This window comes from Anomalospiza imberbis, chromosome 14 (genome assembly GCF_031753505.1).
Source record: "Anomalospiza imberbis isolate Cuckoo-Finch-1a 21T00152 chromosome 14, ASM3175350v1, whole genome shotgun sequence".
Classification (NCBI taxonomy): Eukaryota; Metazoa; Chordata; class Aves; order Passeriformes; family Viduidae; genus Anomalospiza; species Anomalospiza imberbis.
This window is the reverse complement of record NC_089694.1, coordinates 14,782,937-14,798,695: the sequence shown is the minus strand read 5'-3', so window position 1 is coordinate 14,798,695 and position 15,759 is coordinate 14,782,937. Positions and strand designations below refer to the sequence as shown.

The 15,759-nt window shown below is 39.0% G+C and overlaps 1 long non-coding RNA gene across 2 annotated transcripts in view; it reads left to right on the top strand.

Annotated features, from left to right (window-relative positions):
* LOC137482583 (uncharacterized) overlaps window positions 1-15,759 on the top strand; it is a 233,909-nt gene that overhangs the window by 98,257 nt on the left and 119,893 nt on the right. The window contains exon 1 of one of the 2 annotated variants that reach the window (XR_011004161.1): window positions 154-363. The exons of the other annotated variant lie outside the window; for it this stretch is intronic. This is a non-coding gene — a long non-coding RNA (uncharacterized lncRNA). Of the gene's footprint in view, window positions 1-153; window positions 364-15,759 lie in introns of those variants that run through there. 2 annotated transcript variants of the gene reach the window in all.

Genomic DNA, 15,759 nt, shown 5'->3' with positions numbered 1-15,759 from the left:
CTCCTGCTAAGATGGAGCTGATACCATTTGCTGGTGTAGGACACTGTTCTCTGCAGGAAAGTGTTTCTCCAGGACCCTGAGTATGTTAACAAGCCTTGACTGTCCAGAGCAGCTTCACCTGGGATCACCACCCACACCCCCTCTGCATTTTCTCCTCTTCAGGAGCTGTAGCTGTAGTTCCTACTCCTTCCCTGAGCTGTCTGGTAGCTAGCCCTGTTTCCTCCTGTCCCAACTTGCCAAATGGGGTTTCAGAATTTACCTTGGACTTGTTTCGTTATTGCATCTTGTCAGAGGATCACTGGGTGGCCACCTGAGCATCCACAGCCCAGCTCTGCCTGGATGCTGTGGCACTGCACCTGACAGGTAAGATTGCTGCTTGCTGAGCCTCAGCTCCTGGTCTGTCCTTCCTTGTGGAGCAACTGTTTCTGCTGCTCCCTGATATATCCATTAGCTGTTTCCCAATTGCATTTCCAGTGGGAAGAAGATAATGTCTCACAACCCTTGCTGAGCAGAAAGTGTTATCTTTGAACTGCAAAGTGCATATCAGGTGCAAGTGGGTCTGTCACACTTGTATGAGGGTACTGGTTGAGTCTCTTTGCTGATTTACCACTTAAGATGAGCTTTTCATTTGCTAGAGGATGCTTTGCTACTAAACTTTATGTTGTTGAGCAGTTGGGTTACCTGTGTAAAGCACAAGATGCTCGGCTGACTTTATTTCTGTTTATTTGTTTGGAGTAAAACTACATAAATGGTTTTCATCCACCTCGTATGAGTGGGAAGAATGGATCTTTGGGGAGTCCAGCAGAGGGTGGTGCTGAGGAATCCATCCCGTGCAGGTGGCTGGGGAGCAGCTGCAGGTGAGCTCTGGCCTGAGGCAAGAGGCTGTGAATTGCTGCCCTTTGGATAGCAAAGGGCACCTGTGGCTCAGCCAGGTGAAGGCTCTCAGGGACAGGCAGGGGCTGAAACCTCAGACTGTGAGGGGTTAAAAGCCCAGGGTTTGCTCCGTTTGGGGTCCTCCTCACAGGCACCAGATTGGGCTGTTTCTGTGTTACTGCACCAGGAATAAATTGTTTTATGGAATGAGACAGCTGAGAGTCACCAATGGGAAACCTGGGGTAAACCTGGTGTGAGTGTGGGAAGCCCCTACAAAGGGGCTTCAGTCCCAGCAGTGACTGGCTGGGGTGGTGTGAGTGTGGCTGCCAGTCTTGTGAATGGTCAGAATGGGGAGTTTCTGTAACAGGAAATTCCAAAATCTACTTACCAGAATACAGGGGAAAAGAAGAAGTTTTATGTAAATTTATTGATGTCGGGAGGGACTAAATGAGGGTGAGAGATGGAAAGCATATCCTACAACTACAGTCCAGAAATCTCTACAAAGAGAAGACTGAGCAGCAGGGGAACAGGGTTGTGGAAATGGAAGTGTTGGAGTAAGAACAAACTGGGTTATCATAGGGAGTTGTTGGACAATTAGTTAATGAAATGTGGTAATTCTTTATGCTGGAAATAGAAACTCAAGAAGTGCTCTATTCTAGAAATTTTTGTAAAAGTTTAGGCCATTTAACCTTCAACAGAAAGGGTGAAAGTTCATCTAACTTAGTTTTTGACTGTAGGATATCTAGGAGAGCGGGAGATATGGACTTGAAGAAGCATAAGAGAACACCAAATATGTTTAAAAGGAGCCACAAGCACAAGTGAAAAACGTACTAATTTAAGAGTCCTGGGTTCTCATGGAACTCTCAAGGATCTTCAGCATTGTAGCATTGTATTCTGGCACACAGATGTTAAACCTGCTGTGTCACTTCCAGCAATTGGACTGATAATGACTGACCTTTGTCATTAATCTGGCATTTAGAAAACTCTTAGCCTTTTAATGCATGCTTCAATATTAAAATGCCTTAATTTACATATTTCATTTCTATGTCTTGGTTGTGAAGCTGTTACATTTAATGAGCTATTGACAACTAGAGGAAAATTCAAATGCATCCAAACATGGCCTCAATTGTCAGTGAACCCATGGCTGTTTCTTTTCTTCTTGGAGGATGATATAAACAGTAGGCAAAATTGTTATTGATAACACATGTTTGCAAGACGGCAGGATAGGAGCTCCTTGCCTTGTTAGGTCCTGGCTGAGAAAATGTTGCTATTCATAAAATTGTTGGCTTTTAGTAGGAGCTAGAATTGTCAGTGATTGATCTTCAGATTGCTTTCATTATGGGGCTTCCACATAGAAAGGACACTGTGTTGGGTTTCATTTTTTGCCTTTTTGCCAAGCAAGATCATTTATAATGTTAGCTCATGAATAATGGCCAAAATAGATTGTGAAGCTCAGAGAGCTTCATCCTCAGAGTGTTTTAAGCTCAGGGCACACTGAAGATTGACATTAGGTAACTTTGCTATGCAATTCTTCTACACTATTTAACTGTCTCTCTTAATTTTTTCTTCCCCAGCATTAAATCTCTCTGTCAGGACCTCACCCATAAAACAGTATCACTGAAGATGAGTTAGCTTTAGAAAAAAACACATTTATCATCTGGATAAATACTTAGCATATTTCAAAAGAGAGTTAATCTTTGCTCTGTCTGCCGGGAAAATGACCATTCCCCTTTCTTTGATCTCTTTTACCTGAACAATTGCTATATTCCTTCACAACTTCTTAAGTATTAATACTTAGTTTTTTTGAGCAGGTTTCATAGTATTTCACTGAATTTTTAAGGTGTAGTTGAAATACAGCTTTGTAAATTCTTCCTAGTCCATATATTTTATTACAGTAAATTTTTCTGTAGAAGATTAGAGAGAATTCAATACAAATAATTGTGGTAGGATCCAGCTGAGTTAATTTCCCAGTGGATTTATCAAGAGGTGTAGATCATATCAAAATTAATTACAAAGTCTTCTATAACTTATTTAGCAGTCTCTGCTTATTTGCAAATAACAATTGAGGTACTACCAATAATAGGAGAACCTGAAGTCATTGAACAAAACTAATTAAAAATTTGTTTACATTTAGTAACAGCAGCTCAGATCAGAATTGCCTTCTCAAGTGATAATTCATTGTCAGGTTTTCTTCTTTCATATATTAGCTAAGGCATGCAATGAATGATTCAGGCTAATTCAAACTGCTTTTGAAATTCACCAGCAGCTGTAACCAGGGTAACCTGTAATTCTAATCTTAGTTCACTTGAAAGTATTAAACTGTTTTTATCAGATCTTGTGGTGAGCTCTTCCTTTATATATCAAACATTCATTTAATGTGAATCCTCTGTCCAAGGAACTGTCAGGTTGCTGTAACACTCAGTGGCTGCTGTCTCTAGATTGTAATTGTTGAGGCTTTTGAAATGTGAGTGTTGTTTCTAGTTAGTTTTTCATTACGTGCAAGCAAAGAAATTCAATATATTAGTTTGGTAATTGACTGAAAAAAATATATTTTCTAATTGTCCAAGTGAAGGCGAATGCCAGAAGTTATAATATTAGATTGGAAACTGAAGCACTATAACTGATACATTTAGAAATGCAAATTTTCCCCTGCTCCTTCTTCCTGGTAGTGTGCTGAGCCGTGTGGGTAATTCCTTGTGCCAGCTGGGCTGAGGGATGGCTGTGGCACTGCGGGAGCACACCTTTGTTCGGGGCAGCACTGAGAGCTGCAGCTGCTGAGTTGATCAGCAGGAAATGTTCTCCGTGTGAGCAATCCTGCCCCGGCTGCTGGAGGCACAAGAGCTGGTGTGCACAGGTAGGAACAGTGCCAGAATGGTACAGCTACCATGGCCAGAGGGGTAAGATTGGAACAGACAGAAGTTATTTGCTTACCTCCATCAGGAAAGCTTTCACAAACACAGAGAACCTCTCAAAAAGTGCCCTTCCTATAATGGCTTGGTCATTTGGAATAGCAGCAGTCTTGTACTTCCATCCCTTACTGGGGAGACTTGCCCATGAGCATCTTGATAGTTAGATGGATGGAAGTATGATTTAAGATGGAAAGAATTTTTTTTTTTTCACGGTATAGTTGATTAACTTCTGGTTTCAATATTTATTTTTAGCTAAATGAAAAAAGCAGTAGTGATTACCCCAAGTTGTTACACTGCTCATGCATGATGGATATGCTATGTAGAACACAGTTAATTTTCCTTCTAACTGCATATTGCACTTCCTGCAGTGTCAGTTATATTGAATGATAAAGTTAAAACCACTCTGGGATTTAATCTTTTTTATTAAAATTGTCAGCCATATAAAAAGGGAACCGTCTACATCAATGGAACCTGTACTGGCCCCAGCTGCTTGTTATTTATGTGTTCCTCTGGTGTATCACACATATTGCTGAGCAGACTCTGCATAAAGTCACACTCCTGAAATACAAAGAGAGACTCCTCCTGCCAGGGCTATAATTGAGTTTTACATAGTAGTCATCTAAACAGAACAGGAAGTGACAAACAGGTATTCTAGCATTTACACAGAATACATATGGTGTTATTATCACTCTTTCTTTGTTTCTAATCAGCTGTTCTGGTTTGTTTTAATTCAGAATAAATTAATTTTTTTTTTTGGTCAAATGGAACAACTACTTTCTCTTCAGATATATCTTGCATTGTAGGTAAGATTTGGTAAATCAATTTTAAGTCTATGCATTTGAAAGATTTCATTGTTGATAGGGCTGAAAAAGGGAAGACTGCAGCCCTCTGTGGGCTAATGTGTAAGACTGGGGTAACGGAGTTTTTTGTTTTTGTAAATTCAAGGTCTGGAATGCCCAGTTATGACCTTTCTAGGAAAATTGAAATGCTGATTCAAAGTCAGTCTTATTATTCTGGAGCATAATAGAAACTGTGGAGACCAACACTTGGCCAACAGTGACTCCTCTGCAGGGACAATTAAATATATGCACACAGCCAAATGATGGCCTCACTTCTTAGGTGGTGATTGCTTAATCTCTTTCTTAGGTGAGGAACTTTCATGCTGCTCACAAACATCTGAATCCCTTCCTGCAGTAGAATCCATCTACCATTGTGCAAATATTCTGTATTAATTCTAGACCACACACAGATCTGAGTGACATTAGAGTAAGACTGCAGTAACCCCAATTAATTTTAGGAGGCTTATTCCAGGTTTATCCTAGTCAGAGATAAAAATGTGTGTATTTATCTTTGAATTGCATGGCACAGACTATTATAATGAGGTGCATTGAGCTCCATTCTCAGCATAAATTAGTTTGGGGCAGTCAGTTGAAAAATATTGTTGCACACCAGATTGACGAGCTAGATGGTCCCTTATCACTTCAGTTAAGGAAAATATGAATGTTAATGAGTCTATTTTGTTCTATCACAGCTTCTGAAAAGAAAGAAAATTCTAACACCTATGAGGTTTTTTGTGGGGTTTTGGTGGTTTTTTCAATTTCATTAGTGTGCACTGAGGATACTGGCATTTGTAGGAAAAGAAATTGAAATTCTAACTGGGAAGCCTTTTTGTTTATAGGAGTTGAATCCTTTCAGCAGAACACTTTGACATTCCTTAAAAAAAATTGAGTCCTGTGGTAGCGTGTTTTTTAAGTAATAGTTCTTCAAGTTACTGTTATGCTTTACTCAAAGCCTTTTATGATGGTTTGTACCAATGTACCCCACTGTTGGTTTTGCCCAGGAGTGTTTCCTCCCATCTCCCTGTCTGTTGTCCCAATTACCTACCCCTTATTCCAGCTCCTTCTGTGTCTATTATTGTAACCCTGCCCCTACTCCCTATCAGTCATTTTAATCCCTACCCCTATTTCCAGAACCCTCTTTGTCTGACATGTGATCCTTAGATCCTTATTTGTTAGGTAAGCGTGTTCTCCTCCCCTGACTCCCCTCATTGGTTTTGAGAACTTGTAACCCTGCCTCCTGCTCCTCCCTGCTGTATTCTGGATGGTCCTTGTGTTGTCTCCTCCCCAGAGACCTCCTCCCTTTATAAGCTGCAGCATTCTACTGTTCTGGGTTCCTCTGTCACTGCTCCCCTTCCAGCTGGTTCCTTTGTGCCTGTGTGTCACCATCTCCCCCTCGGGGTAGAATAAAGGCTGCTTGGAGATGCAAACAAAGACCCTTCTCGGTTCCTTCCCTCGAGGCTTTATAGCATCAGTCTGCTGTGGAGATACAATATCCTGTCCCAGGCTGAACCGCTGCCTTTCTGCTGGCCAGTGACCGAGGCAGGGAGCGGCCACTTGTGACACGCGATCCAAGGGAGGAAGCTGAGTTAGCCTAAAGCTTCTATCCCCGAAATCGGATGTGGCATCAGGGTCCTTTAAAATATTCATTTTATTGGTCTTTGTATGTAAATTTTTGGCAAGTAAAGGTCAGTGGTGAAGTTGGCTCATCCTCCTTCATGCAGGTCTGAGGAAGATCCTTCACCTGTTCTGTAAGGCTTTACCTCTGCAATGACATTCAGCTGTAGTGCAAGGACATGCTTCTCTAGGAAGCCTTCTTGTGATATACATTGACATAACTTCTGAAATAAAAATATATTTGATGTAGGAAATTGTCAGAGTTCAGGTGAAAACAAAGTAATTTCCTTTTCCTTTTACCTCTGTGTTCACATGGCAGTTGAGAGGGACCTGGGTAACTCCTTTCTCTATGGTGTTCCCAAGCCCTTCTTGTGTCGTGGGAACAGCTTGGCAGCCTCACTTGGGTGAAAAATCTCCTTGCATAGAAAGGATTCGCTGTGCACACCATGGAGAGGAGAACCAAGATCCTCTGCAGTGTGCAGTTCTGCCTACTGGATGTGTCCTGCTTGGCCCTCTCTTTTCTATTCAGACAGGAAAACATATTTTATAATAATTTTAATTTTATAAAAAGCAAACCTACTTGCAGTTTATGAAGGAGAATATCACAGCCTCATTTACTGTGCTGGGAGGCTTTTATATGAGTACTGATAGAACTGTGATTTGAGTAATTCATTTTTTTTTTCTAATTTTTTTTATATTTTTTTCTTATCTTTTATGCTTAATTTAATCATGTTTCATTACTTGAATTTAGGTTGTGGAATGGGTGCCTGTTCTGTTTTAGGCTTGGTGAAGTAGTGCACAAAGTTATGAAGGTATTAGGACTGTATATTGTCTCATTTTAATAACAATGTAGTCTTTGGTTCGGATAATTTTATTATTTCAATAAGTGCATTATATGGAATTGGTGCCTTTTTGTCTGTGGATGCTATTTTATGACCACTGAATAATCATCAGTTTTAGGAAAGGAAATGAAAACTGCAGTGCAGTACAGTATTCCTCTTCAGCTCTCTTTTTCATCAATTTGCTTATTTAATGATTGGAAATCAAATTGATGGTCAGGTATTTCTTCTAAAACCTTCCTTGTTGTTCAGAAAATTTAGGAATGAATAGTATTTGACATTTTAATAAAGAAATTTGGCTTTATGCTGCAGTCAGTATGTTTGTCTAGAAAATAACCAGCCATAAAGGGAAAAAAAAATTAAAGATTATATTTTTAATGTCCTTTACCTTGAATCCAGTAATCAGAAGAACGATGTAGTTCAAAAGACCTAATTTGAATATAAATTTGTAATTATGTTACTGAAAGCTTTAGTACTTTTCTATTTAAATCCCTAGGGCCCAGTCTGCTCTCAAAATGAAGTCATTGCTTGACTATGCCTGAGAATTTCCAGTGCTGGAGCAAATCTTGACTTAGAACCATTGAAGGAGGAAAATATGAAAGCCAAACCCCCACCTTGTTGAATTTATTGTAGCCTGACCGTGTCCGTACTCCAGATATTTTAATTTTTCAATTACAGAAGGAGATAGGCTTTAAAACTTGGACACAATCAACAAATAGGTTTTTCTCAGGGAAAAGACTCTGGATCACAATAAGAAAACTCAGTTTTAAGACAAACTCGGTGACATTTAGTAAACTTGACAAATTATGAAACAAAGCTCTTAACATCTGTTCAAAAAGCATATTCCCATATATCAAAATGTCAATTAGTTCATTCAATTATGTAGATGATTTGCATAGGCTCAGAAAGCTTCATGAGAGCATAGAAAGTTTGCAGTAAGAGAATCCTTTTAATGTGTTTTCATCTGGATTGTTTTTTTAAGAGTAGCTCTTTAGAGAGTTTTCATTCAACATCTGTGCGGCTCACACCGGTAATATTTTAGGTGTTGAAGTTGAACACATGTAGGTAGTTCCTAAAACTTAGATGATGAAAATCTCAAGGGATGTCACAGGGAGCCTGCTGCACTCAACATTTGCAGGTGTTTTGTAAATCATCACTTCAAAATGTGATGTTCAGCAAGCTTGACATTTCCTGTGTTTTGTCTGGTATTGCAACAATACAGGAAAAAGAGAGGGTGGCTCTTTTGTGTCTAAACTAATTGGCCTGATTTTAATAATTACTGGAATGATCTTAATAGTCAAGTATAGATCTTTTGGCCTCAAGGAGTTCAGTATTTTCATAAGTTCCATGAACTTTCAGCTGGGATTTTTGATTTTGCTTGCTTATTACAAAGAAACCCAACATTTTATTTGCTACAGATTGGTTTTAATGCCTTTTCTATGCAGGCAGGTGAAATTACTGTAATTTTCTCTGCTAGTCCTTAAAAGCCTTACTGATGCTTGGTGTGCCTTGACAATCAGCTCCAGCCCTGTGCTAGCAAGAGCCCTTACCTAGATTAGGGTTTGGGGAATTGCAAAAAAAGTTCCTGAACTTATGCTTAAAAATGAAAAAAAGACGATACATTCCACGAGTGTCAGATTAATCCACTTCACAATGCAGTTTTTTCTGCACCTAGTAGCACAGTGTAGTAACCCTGGGGTTATTCTGCACTTGCATCTTTTGCAAACGTTGCCAGTGAGCATATGCTTGTGTCAGACTTGTGAGAAAGCCAGCAAAACACAGTGAATTAAATTTGGCAAGCAGTTCTTAACTTTGCTCTTCAAGTTGCCGTTTTACTGCATTTTTGTTGATTTGGTGAAGGATTACAAAAGTACTGCTTTTGAGGGGTTTTTGTTTGTTTGTTTTTAGCCCTACCTGAGCAGATCTGTGAGCTTGATATGATACTTTTTTTGAAACAGGAGTTTTGCCACTCAGTCTTTTTTGGAGGAACAGAAGGTGATGCTTCAATTAAGTCATTTTCAATCATCTTTCAAATTAATGAGAAAATGTTTCCAATTAAAATCAGCATTTGATTAATTAGTAGTTGACTTATTAGGAAGGAGACAAAGTCAGGAGTGTTAGGGTGCATTCAGTGCAAATCAGGGGAGGAGAGTGTTAAGGAAAGAAACCATCAGTGCCTCAAAGGGTGCTGGTTGTTTTTCTGTTAGGAGATCCTCCAGCAGCCTTTTCAAGTGGATTTGAACAGACTAATAAAGAAAACAGCTATAATTTGTAAGCACTTTGAGGTTAATCAGAGCATCCATCCTTCAGCACGAGCATTATGTGTGACTGAGTATAATATTGTGCAAATGGCAGATTATCACGCCAAAATAAATGTCAAGGACATGTGCACATCCTCATACAATGTTTGAATAACAAATATATTTGTTTGGTTTTATTATTTTAAAAGATATATTTTCATTTTGTTTTGGTATAGCAGGCACAAACAAACATACCGGCTTTGAAAGTGGCACACAGAAAGAAGTCACACTTAGTTTTAGAAATTCTGTGTCCTGGAGACATTCTTATAAATGGGTATAGTATTGCTTTTCTTTTTTGGTCTTCAGGTGGAAGTCATAGCATTCAAAAGAGAGTACAATACTCAGCAGAATGAAATTCATCTTTCACAACATTTATGTAAAATTGCCCCCACAGTATATTCATTCTTGAGAATGAGTTGCATTTTTTGGTACCTCATTTCTTGATCTAGAATGATAGAATATCCTGAATTGGAAAGGATGCACAGGGATCATTGAAGTTCAACTCCTGGCCCTGCACAGGACACCCCAAAGTCCCACCCTGTGCCCGAGGGCATTGTCCAACCTCTCTGTGAGCTCTGTCAGGCTGCTGCTGTGACCACGGCCCTGGGGAGCCCGTTCCAGTGCCTGACCACCCTCTGCGGAAGAACCTGTCCCTGATATGCAACTGAACCTCCCCTGACACAATTTCAGCCGTTCCCTCGGGTCCTGTGACAGATCAGCACAGAGAAGGGATCAGTGTCTGCCCTTGTGAGGAAGCTGCAGACCCCAATGAGGTCTCTTCTCTGTCTCCTCTTCAGCTAAAAAAGCCAAGTGACCCCTGCTGGTTCTCATCTGGAGGAGCAGAATGGAGGCTTTCAAACAGCATCATGTCCTTCTGATATTGTGGTGCCCAAGCTGTCGGGCAGCAGCAGAACCATTCAAAAACCTCCCATGAAGTGCATCGTTTGCTTGTTTACGTTTACTATATCATCACAGTCTAAATGTTATTAATAGCATGCATAACACAATACAGCTTTATGGTTTCTATTCCATCTGAAATATCAATGCAAAATAGTCTCAACTCTAAGGGAAGCCAGTGATTGACTGCTTGGTTCTGGTTATTTAAATTAAAAATTTGAAGTAGAAGTAGCAAAGATTGTTGATATATTATCCAGAATTCAGAGGAAATCAATACAAGCCTTAATGGCCTTCCCTCACTGCTATGTAGCTGCATTAGTCACATCTTGAGAGAGCACTTTGGACATCAATCAAAAAAAATCACTTTATTTTCATATTGTGAACTTCACGGCAGCTTGTGTGTGATCTTGGCAAGCTGTTTCTGAAACTCTGCAAGAAAAATGCAAGAGGAAAAAGTTTCTGAAAGGATGGTATACTTTAAAGCATATACAAGCAGGAGTTCAGACACAAGATAAACTTTGGATAACGATCTTTTACTCTTTTTGATAGTGGAATGATCTGGATAAATAACCATGCATGCTTTTGTGTTGAGCAAGGGTGCCAGAGAAGAGCTGTGCAATAACAGCCGTACAAGAGTAAACCCAGCAGCAGCTGCCCAATCTCAGAGATCCCTGTAGGATGCCATATAAATAAAATATTTCTAATAATAAAAAAGATTGGTTTTAAATCAAACCTCTGCTCTAATTCATGCATTACTAGTCTTTTCTATGGGGTAAAGACTTGGTTGTTTCTGATGGCACTGATGTATTCATCTATGGATTGGACAAGAAATATCTACCCTAACTTTATTTCATTTCTGAAAATGAGAGGAACCTGTGCCAGAGAATGAGGTGGGACAGGAAACTCCTGGAGCACCAGTATCTGGCACATGAACTCTTGGACTGTGCTCTGTAGTGGACAGTATTTTCCCTAGTCCAGCAGAGATGGAAAACCAAATAGACTGTGACCCAGTGAGGGGATCTGACTTTCACATCAGTTTCTTTACAAAATTACCCAGGAAAGCTTGGTAACACGTGATAACTTTTATTCTAAAGATTTGTAGGAAAACCACACTTAAAAGCTCTTCTGATCTGTGCCTGTTCATGTGAGCTAATTGTGGACTTAGGTTTTCACAGAGAAAAGCATGTGAAATAATTTTAGCTGTTTGCCAAGAATCAAGGTTTTCAGAAGGCTGAGGGATTAGGCTTAGGTAGAGAATACTTAGTGATTTAAATACAGCTTGAAAGCAGTTCAGTAGAATTAAGCTACTGTGATGTACAAAAGCATTTCGGTCTCATGTCCATCAAACAAAAGAGGAAATGACTTGGCCTGAGTGACTCTTTCAAATATGGAATGAGAAGAAAAGTGTTTTTAAATGCCCTCTTAGCAATCCCACCATGTACAGACAGGTCTAGCAAAGACAGGTCTAGCAATTTCTTCAAGAAGTACTTAACAGATTAATGTGGATCTTGCAGATTGTTCCTCATACCTGCAAGATGGTAGAGATACTGCAAAGGTTAAGAGGATACAAACTGTATTTAGAATATAAATTCCACTTTGAGGATGGATTTCTTTCTGTGCAGCTTCTCGGTAATCCTTGGTATAGTGGATAAATCTTGATATTTATCTTGGATATTAATGTAAGAAAAATAAGCATGAATAATAGAAGCCAAAGCTGTGTCTCCCATTATACGTCTCAGTCCCTCACAGTGGGAAAATGACTGTAAACTGCTTGCTCTGAAAATGAGTCTGACCCTCAGAAATTGAGCCATGTACTAAACATAACATGAAAAGAAGTGAAGTTGGACAAATGCCTTTTAAGCACAACCTGGATTATATAAATAATCAGGAGTTCATGTGTTAATAATTTGTTCTGCAGTTTAACACAGTACTATTAAGTACTTTTTGCACTAAAAACTAAATGTGCAGAAAATAGAGTTGTTAATAAAGTAAACATAATTTAATAATAATAATACCATATCCCAAAACATAACAAAGCAGTGATTTTTGCAAATTAAGTATCCTCTCAACATTGCATTATGGCAGAGTGATAGTAATCTGGCCTGCAGTTGGAGAGGGATGAACTTAATTTAATTATCTCTTTAAATACAGCATTTGGTTTGGCCATAAGTAGTAAGCTGAGGTTAGTGCCGAAATAACAAAGTTGCATTTATTTAGTTTGCTGCCCAGCCAAATAAACACTGCATGGTTGGGTTCTTCTGCCCCTTTCACTGCAGTGAACAAATTAGTCTTTTTCCTCTCTGATGGAAGGGTGACAAACTCTGGGATCAAATTAAAGCTCTTATATGTTCCTGAGGGACAGATGACCTAAATTTGACTGCACAAAATCTTCAGTTTCTAATAAGAGTGATGCTTTACAGTCCCATTCCAGACTCTGGATTTGACTGGGTGACTGTTTTTACCTTTTTACCAGTGCAGGTCTCTTCTGCAACTGCAATGATACTTTTCATGGCTGTTTTAACAAAAGAAGCAGAGGTATGTTAGAGTACTATTTTTTCCCTTTGAGATTTCTCCTGTATTCTAGTTTGTCTCTGGTGTTCAATTTTTTCATCCTGTTTTGTTGTCAAAGCTGTTAGGAATCTGATTGATAAAGCATCATTCATGGTCAAACCCCAAAAAGTTGTTGGGGACAAGTGTCTCACTCGGGTCATCAGTGTTCCAGATCACACAACAATGAGTGCCCCCAGCCTTCCCTGTACCTTTATTGTACTGGTACTAAATGCTTTAGCCTGTTTTAGGCAACTCTCACAACTGAACTCAAGAATTGCCATAATGTCTCTGTACCACAGTAGTTGTCTTTCATAGCATTTAGTGCACTAAGCATAAATTCTTTGGTGTCTTTTTTGTGGTGGCTGAAGAGTATTTCATGCTGTGTTCTGCTGATACTGCTACAAAGGAAATAGTGGTATTATCTATTTTTTCTGGCACAGTGAAAACTTCTTTGGACTCAGTTTATTATGTCCCATATTGCAGTTAAAGATCTAAATAATTCATTTTCTCTTCAACTTTGTTCCAGCACAGGCTTTTAAGATGGTGTAGGAAAGGAAGGTTTCCCTATCTTATCCAGAGATACAGGTGAAATTCATTGCTTCCAAAGAAATTTTGTACTGGAACAATGATTAATGGGTATACATTTGCAGTTCCTATTTGCTCCAATGACCTTCATCCATGATCTCTTTAACTTGATGTGTATAATACCATCATATCACTTCTCCATTTTTAAAACATGTAAAAAATATATACTTTTAAAATGTATATTTAAATTCACCAGATGGAAAAAAATTACAAAAGCTGTGCCTCTGCTATCATTACAATGGGGATGGGTGTCACACCTACACTCTACATCCTCTTTCAAAAATTTTGTTTATTTTCACTGTAGACTCTAGTTGGATTATTTTGTGGTTATGGAGTTTAATTCTGAAAGAGCTGCAACTTGCCTGTTCAGAAGCCTTTCCTTTTATTTTGACATTCTTTACCTTGTTATTTCACCTGCAGGAAGACTGCTTTGGAAAGGCAATTATTTCTGTTGTGATTTCTTAAACTCATGGATTGGCTTAAAAAGCACAAAGCAGTTCAATTATAGTCACTTATACATGTCTTTCATGATGAGAGTTGTATCCCCTGTACATGGTAGCTTGGCACAAATAGTCCAAAGAAAACAATTTCATGTCATCTTACCCACAACTTCAGAAATAATGCCGCTTCTCTGCATTCCTTTTGCCACTTTTTATAGTTAAACTGTGTTCTCCTGAGTGCTGCAAGTAAAAGGTTTATTGATTAGTACCAGTAAAATTTATGTATAGGCAACAAAACCAACCACATTTCATTCCCTTCATGCTCATCCAGCAGATGCCAGTGAAAGTTTATTTGTTCAGTGTTGAGAGATAAGTAAAATCACAATGAAAATCGCTAAATCCAAAGATCTAATAAATGAGCAGTCAGTAGAGCTGTGAAAAATTAGGGGAGGCATGAAGAACATACATGCCAAATTTAATTTCTTATGTCATGAGACAGATCTCCCTGAGGTTATGATAGACCCAAAAGATGGGTGAATGAGAGAGATTCTCTCTCAAGGCAGCTCAGAGCAGGGGCTGACTGAAAGGTGATAGCAAATGATGACAAAAACGTTCATGGATTTTTATCCCAGTGGTCTGGCCTGTGATTTCCTCCTTACACACTCTTCTGGCTTGCTAGGAGAACATGACAGCTTGTACACCTGTAAATGCCTGTGGTTCTGACAAGCTGGACTCCTTGAACACATTATTATGGAGGGTAGGATTTCATTTATTTCGGAGAAGTCATGATCAAGTCGATACTTGTAATAGACATGGCGGGGGAAAGTGCGATCACTGTTTTCTCATCTTTGGTATGATAGTTCAAGGAGATGAGTATTTCACAAGAATCTGAGTAAAATGTTAGTAATTTTTCTAATTTGCGTGGTGGTCTGTAATTTGGAAGTGGAAGCTTTCCAAGCTACATGCTATATAGGATTCTGTGAATTAGGTAGAATTTTCCCAACTAAATTTACTCAATAAATTTGAAATAATTTTGAAGTTAGATCATAAAAGTTCTGTTAACAGAAAGCAGAGTTAGGCTTTTCTGTGTTTGGCCTTGTAAAGCAGAGATGACAGAGGATCCATTTGTGTTCAGCCTGTGTGTCATATTTCAGGATTAAGCAAATAATAATGGGAAGCGAACTTAATTGATTATAATTTAATGTCCTTGGTGTGATGTGATATTTTTGTGTTTAATTCACTTCCATCTGACTCATGAGTCAGATTTGACAGTGTTCTTCTGGAAGTGCTTGCAGTCCTCAGTAGCAGCCAGAATGATGACTCCAAACAGCTGGGGAAAAGGTGAGGTTCTTGGGGCCAGAGGAATATTGCTGTGTACTACAGTGTTTAGTGCTGGTTGCCTCATCAGGGTTTCTGGTGAAGTGAAGCATTTCTGACAGATTTCAGCAAGCCCCAGTTTGTGTTTCTAGCCATCTCTTTTGCTTGCTGTGGACAACACTTTTTGTTCCTTTGCATGCTATTAAAAAACTGATCTCTTTGTGACTCTCACTAAGGGGAGAAAAACCAAAACAAATCAGAAAATAGGTTCAGTCAATTTCTTAACATCTCTGCATCCTGAAGGCTGAAAGAATGTTCCTCCTTGTTCACAGCTCTACAGCACAGATTTATTTGGCCTGAGTTTCGTGCCTTGACCTGACAGATAACAATTTATAAGTATATTGCAAATGAAAAGTATTTGCCCTCTCTTTTTAAGCATCATTTTTTATACCAGTATGAGAAACACCTAGAGAAACAGATCATTAAGCTCAGTTTCCTGTGTCCAGACCCTGAGTTAACTGAGTGAGGGCCAAAGTAGCATGTGAGCCTCTCAAATGACCTTAACTTGAACTCTAAATGCATGGCAGGTTCAGAAC